Source organism: Coenobita brevimanus, chromosome 72 (assembly GCF_032717465.1).
Source record: "Coenobita brevimanus isolate Jiangsu-jjx chromosome 72, ASM3271746v2, whole genome shotgun sequence".
NCBI lineage: Eukaryota > Metazoa > Arthropoda > Malacostraca > Decapoda > Coenobitidae > Coenobita > Coenobita brevimanus.
In genome coordinates, this window is record NC_137025.1 from 24408848 (window position 1) to 24416158 (window position 7311).

Here is a 7311-nt window from a genome sequence, read left to right on the forward strand (position 1 = left end):
TTTCTTTCTTGTATATATTATTTGGTATAAGAATAGGGCATAGGGCTTATTTCAATGGATGAAATCAGTGAAAAATTCCAGGGAAGATTTACTTAGCGTAGCACGGCCGGGCAGGCGAGAGGATAGTGTAATGGAGGGGGGTAGGGAGGGGAGTCAAGAACGGGGAGAAATGGCTAAATTGTCAACAATGGATGCGAGTACAGATGAGATTAGGAGTGCTGACTAGTGTTGGACATTGGCAGTACTGATAGATGATACAAGCCCCCACTTGGAAGCCCGGGTGAATTCAAAATAACACAGAATCACAAAAGCGACGCCCCGCGGTATGATCCCTTGCTCCCAAGCGTCACGAAAGTGACGCCCCGCGGTTAAGGGGTTAAGAAAAAATACAGCACTATCATTCAGTGTGTTTGTCATGAACTTGCTACTCCATGGCCCACTGCAACTGCCTTAGCTTTAGTTTCATTCATTCATTCATTGCCAGACGCCATGTATCCCAAACGGGGTGACCAAGGGCTTAGAGTTAATTGTTTTACAGGGAGGGGCACTAATCCTCCACCAACCCCACTTGACACGTAGGGATGCCAACAGCATCTGGTGTTCCCAGGCGGTCACCCATCCAAGTATTAACCAGACCCAACGTTGCTTAACTTCGCTGATCGGACAGGAAGCGGTGTACTCAACATGGTCATAAAAATTTCACTAAAACTATCACATGGAAGATACCTTTGTATGTTTTTTTCTCTTTTATGAGCAGTAAAAATTATGAAAAATATATGAAAATACTTGTATAGGTACCATTAGTTCATCATTCATGTGTCTGTTATGTTACATTCTTCTTTAACTTTGTACTATGAAAAAGAGGTTATTCTGATTGTGTTATTAGTGATGTGAGGTGGGTATTAAAGTGGAAAAAAAGGTTTGTGCTAGTTTTTATGAATCTTGCATATCCAGTCATAACTGTGATAAATAAAGCTTTCTTTAACAATACTGTAAATGTTTTATTTTACACACAACTTACAATGAAAGTAGGAGGGGATGGTGAACTGTAGCCTTCCTAACGTGATGACTTATCAGTCCACTGACAAACTGAGCTCTGCACAGGCTACTTTAAAGGAGCATAAAGTCTGAATGTTAATGGAAATGATAATGAACCAGTAATAATTAGGATTTTTGTCCTTAGAATTTTTGCAGGTGTTGATCCAGAAGTGTTTCAGGTGTTACTCATATCAAGTTCCAGAATACTGAGGGTTTGTCATCCTGCCTGTAATCCCAAGTACCATTTGTTAACAAAGCATTGTTTACCTGACTTTTATGAAATTATTGTAATGAATGTGAGTGCCAATAGAAATGTACTCTATGTACTAAAATACCTTACTATTCTTCAGTGTGATGAAGCAGGGTTTGTGCTGGGAAACATGACAACACCTTTGGATCTGGCCAAGGATTGGCATAATGAGCAGCACATTGCCTTAATTATTATCAATCACAGATCAACAAAATATGCTTAGAAAAATCATCCCAGTTTAACTAATTAATAGACAAAAAACAAAGCTTACTGTTACCCGTACAGAGCAGACTTACTGTGAGACTGAACACTATGCAAGTGATTTGGTGTTTCTTGCAAATCACAAGTAAACTAATGTTTCAAACAAGTTCCTGGTTAACATGAATAAAGATGCAACACTTTAGTTAATTTACCACTAACAACAGCAGTCGTTAACATGAGGAGATGTATAATCAGTGTAATAATATGCTGTTGGGTTATAGTTACAGTATATGGCAGAAGGAATGGTATGTTGATACAAAACTGGAAAAATGAAAACCATGGTGGGAAAAGCTGCTTGATGATCATCTGTTGAAGATCTTAAAGAAACACACAATGGTAAAGCCAGCCCTCTATAGAATTAGGTATGAACTATGATACACTGTATCTGTTTACAAGAAACTAGTTTTACTGTCATGAGGAGGAACTAACAAACTTATATAAGTGGTAGTAGTGAAACTAAAGTAGGCAACTTTTGTTTACTTACTGTGAATCATCCAGTAAAATAGGATGTCTCAAAGGCATCGTAAAACAAGGACAACCTGTACTTGGAAAGGATGACCCACAGCAACTAAACTAGGAAGAGTACCTTCTAACAATCTGTCTCCTCGGATTAAGCCCTGATGCATGTCCATCACCTTGAGGGTTCGGCTGATCCTCATGGATATCATATTGTCGTTGGTTTTCTTGAGGATCATCATCTTCATCTTCTATGAATTCATCTAATGGGATCCTACGCCTTATGCACCAATTATGTAAGAGCATGCAAGCAGCTGCCACCTTGGAACATTTTTCAGGATTATACTGCAGTGTTCCTCCAGACTTACGAAGGCATCTGAACCTTGATTTCAGTTCGCCAATAGTTCGTTCTATTAAAACCCTGGTCTTGGCATGACTGCGGTTGTATCGTTGCTCAGCTGGTGTTGCAGGCTCCCTGAATGGAGTGAGGAGGTATGGTTCAAGGAGATAACCACTGTCACCTGATGAGAAGTGAAATGCCTGTCAAACTTCAGTCTTGTACAGTATTATGTGGTCTTTGGATGAATCAGGAAGGGGAAAAAGGTTAAAATTTGGTTGTTTTTGTAATTGTTGATTTGTGAGAATTTTTTTTTGCCAGGATTGCCCTACTGTAAATATAGTAAGGAGTCTGCCTGGAGTGCATATGAAAAAATATAAATGGTCACTGATGTTGTGTTGCCTATTCTTCCTTCTCCTTTATCATTTTTTTTTTTTTAGTCTGCCCTTCTTTATTCTTACTTCTGCCATCAGTCCTATCACTTCCTATAACAGCTACTGTACTCTTCTTTCCTTCTTAGGTAGCTGTGCACAGAGTAACAAGGCAAATGGTTTCCTGCATGCCAAGAAGCCATTTACGACAATGTGTTGGAACCATATAACCGACCCATGCGTGTTCCTAGAAGTCGGTTGGTGGAGGGTTAGTGTCCCTCCCTATAGGCTAAAACAACAAAAAACAACAAACTCAAAGTCAAACGGCCACCCTTTACAGGATTACTCTGGCTATGGATAGATAGAGATGGATGATGACCATGATAAAATGACAGAGATCATTAGGTTAGGTAATGTCAATTTCAACCGCATCATCAGGACATCTTTTACCAACAGTACTAAATTACTCAGCCAACTAAGACAGCCGAGAATTGGATCTAATGAGGGAGTACTAAAGGTCAACACCAAAACCTTTGCACTTGAGAGGTGGGAAAATGTACATTTAAGCAGAGGAACCAAACAAATTGAAATTCTGTTACACCAGTTTGTTTCCTTTAATTTTCAGAATATTTTTATGGTGGTTAACATTGTGTTTTCTGTTTTTTTTCCTCCCTTTTTATCATGTTCCTTAGGCCTCACAGATGTTTTTAACGTCAGACTTATACTAAAATGCTTTTTTCTTGGTGAGGTTAGGGTATAATATTAGGTTAGACATAAGTAGTAGAAGGCACCAAGGGTGTATTGTAATTGGCTTTAGTTTCCATCATAGACTCGAGAAGCTGTTGGAAGAGTGGAAGGAACATTCATTCATTCATTCATTGCCAGACGCCATGTATCCCAAACGGGGTGGCCAAGGGCTTAGAGTTAATGAAGGAACATGATTTTTAAAAAATTGGGACGGAAATTTAACGTGAATGTTCAGTGAGCACCGCAAAAATAAAAAGAAAAAAATATATAAGACCATCAGGAAGATGAATAGAACAGGTAAGGTGCTTCTATTGCTTAAAGTACAGCATGTTTAACCAGAATTTTTTTTAAATGTGCAGTATATATGTTCATGTAACATGAGTAAGAGAATTTTCTAAAAACACTATTTCTGCTTCTGACATATGGTAGGGCAACCATTTTAAAATATTTTACTCCTATAAAATGTTTACCTATTAAATGGCAGTCTGGAAACTCTCCATTCTCAAACTTCCTGCGTAGCTGTGAGTTGCTCCATATGAAAGCATCATGGGTTGCACCAGGATACCTGCCATTGAAGTTTATTATTAGTTTCCTGTTATCACACACAACTTGGAAATTGATTGAATGGAAGTTTTTGCAATTAATGTACAGGTTCTCATCCTCAGATGGTGCCTTGATGGGGATATGTGTACCATCTATAGCTCCAATGACTTTGGGGAAGCCATCAATATTGTGAAAGCCTTGCATGGTCTCAGTAACTGCTCTCACTTCGGTGGGCATTTTTATTTCCTGAACAGCTCTCCTGTACAATGCATCAGTCACACTTGAAATAATTCGTGAAACACTTGACTGATGTAAACCAGTTAGGTCACCAACTACACTCTGAAAACTGCCACTTGCATAAAATCTCAAGGAACACAGAACTTGGGTGTGTTGGGATGGCATGGGACCTGCATGTCACACGTTCAATATAAGGCTCTAAATCTTCACATAAATTAAGTATGTCCTGCCGTGGAAAATGATAATACCTAAGCAAATGTTCATCGCTGATGTTTAAGGGGTCCAAAGGATCACGAAAATGACGCTCACGGCGTAAAGCACGGTCATTTTCCAAAGCAAATAGGAGCTCCATTATTGTCACTTGCACTTAAAGCTGTCACCATTATCAATCGGCTGATGCTCCTACAACTGGCTTTGTCCATTTCACAACTCTCACTCTTATATTTATCACTGTCACACACTCAACTTCTTCCGTCTATGATGAAAACACGATTCACACACAACCACAGCAGTAATCTTTCTTTTTTTAGCATAAATCACAGTGATAAGCGAACATAAGTCGGTACAGATTGTGTTATAGTGCATATTTCCAGGTCGCTGAAAGATACGGAGAGACCCTCCCTTAAGCGGGTATCACACGGGGACCCGTGAACAATTTGTGCAGCACAAAATGGACGTCCAAACTGAGCTTGGACGTCCATACCCTATCACACGGTGGACGTCGACGGCCACCTTCTTCTTTATCGAGTTCACCCCACGCGACTAGGAGGTCACTTCCAACTCCCTAGCAGACGACGTGTTTATCAGCAACAACAATGGACATGAACCAGATTGTAACTTTTGCAATGGGTGCTGCAGTCCTAACCCTGCATGATGAGGAAGAAGCCTCTGCAAGAAGACAAAGGAGGTGGAGAAGGAGGGCACTGTGGATGAGAGAATGGCTCCCATGGAGTGAAGAAAGACACCAGTATAGAAATCTGCACAGTAGTGCTTTCTTCCCGAGTATGCCTTTCGAACGTGCGCGGGCCTCTCTTGGAAACAATCAGTCCACATTCCGTCATATTTACATTTTGGTATATATGAAAAGTTTCTATGACAAACAGAAATAAACATGCGTGGACCTCTCTTGTAAACAATCAATCGACATTCCATCATAATTAACACATTTTGGTGTATCTTACGATTTTTTGTGACAAATAGAAATATTACAAGTCGTATGATAAAAGATTATACAAAGTCTACTGACGGTTGAATTAATTATAATATAATGTAATACATCAACTGACTACAGTGTTCAAGATAGCAGACGACACACGCTACCTGGCCACAGCTACATGTAAACTCCATAGAGAAGAAGGAGACTACCGAGTCGTGGACGTCCACGATTACCATGGACGTCCATGAATGGGTCAGGCAGCCTTCCATCCGTGGACGTCCATGACCCTCCCGCGGGGGCGAATTTGGACGTCCACGGTCAGTTTGGACGTCCACAAGTCTCCCGTGTGATAGCCCTTTAGCGGTGATCGTAACTCCGACTCCCGTAAGGTTGCCGAAACTGCTTAGTGCATACCAACAACCGACACCGCACACTTTTCCCCCGCCCGTAACGAGTTACGGGACCGCAACTGCGTTAGTGCATCCGTCCATATCTACTACGAAGAATTATTGAGACAGCCTTGTTCTGAGGGAACCACAACTTATACAGGAAAACCAATACCAGTGTTGCAACGAACAGCATATTATTATGTCCAGACGTTTTAACATATTGATCTATGTCATCTTCAGTGGATCTAAAAAGAAAGAAAAAAAAAAAGACCTGTAAGGTATTTAAAATACTAAAAAAACTATTTGAGCATGAGCTCATCATACTTACATAAAAAAGAGAAAACGTAGTGATAAATTACAGGGAGGACTTAACTGCACAGTATATTCCGAGGAACAGCAGACAGACAAATGTTTAGGTCCGGTTTTCATTTATAAATATGAATGGATTCTAATATTCTTAGATTCTTACTAGTACATGAGTCTATTATTCAGAAATTCTTGGGATCAACAGAAGTATTACAATGATATGAATGTTCCCTTTCCGCTGAGTGAGGAAGGTCGCTCACAGGGAGACCTGACCTGACTTTTTTTTTTTTTTTTTTTTTTTAATGGCCTTCACCCTGAAGGGGCATTAGGCCAGCAAGAATCGATAATCATGAAAGCCAAAATAATGATATGAAATATTTGCATCTATTTCGTACCAATATTAAGTTATTATTCATGATTATGAAACATAATAAGTATTAAAGAATACATCAGTATACATGGATAGTACCAGGACAAATACTTCCATCTATACATCACATGTAAACTCATTACTATGCTACTACAAAATAATCAAATAGTTATCAAATTGTTATATTAAAAAATAAAAGAAATAAAAGGAATAATTACAAATTTACTGGTCCTGAACAAAAGAAACAAAAAAAAATACACATTTATATAAATGTAACCTCCTCCTGCGGTTCACAAATATATAAAAGTGTATTGACGTATTTACATATGTCTCTGTCTATCTATTGCCAGAAGCCTCAATCCCGTTTAGGGTGGCCACAAACAAATCGCCTCCAAGTCTCCCTGTCTCCCGCCATTTCACTGCCCTGCTCCCAACTCACACCCCCCCTCTCTCATATACCTCTCCACCCCATCCCTCCATCTCATCCTCGGCCTCCCTCTCTCTCTTCCCCCCTCCACCTCACTCACATACATTCTCTTCGTCAGTCTTTCACCCTCCATCCTCTCCACATAGCCAAACCACCTCAGTGTGTTCCTCATAACGCTTCCTATCACATCCACATCAACACCACAACGCTCCTTTATATCCTCATTCGTCAGCCTGTCTCTCCATGTGACTCCACAGGTTCCTCAGTTAAATAACTCATTTCCACTGCTCTCACTCTTGACTTGTGTCCTTCCAACAACGTCCAAGCTTCACTTCCGTACGTTAGAGTTGGTATCACAATACTGTTATGTAGTAACTTTTTCACTTCCATGCTCACTTCCCTGTTTCTTATCACTGCTTTCAA

The 7311-nt window shown here is 39.9% G+C and overlaps 1 pseudogene; it reads right to left on the reverse strand.

Annotated features, from left to right (window-relative positions):
- Positions 1–582: 582 nt before the first annotated feature.
- Positions 583–696, reverse strand: LOC145407314 (5S ribosomal RNA; annotated as a pseudogene).
- Between the last annotated feature and the right edge of the window lie 6615 nt (positions 697–7311).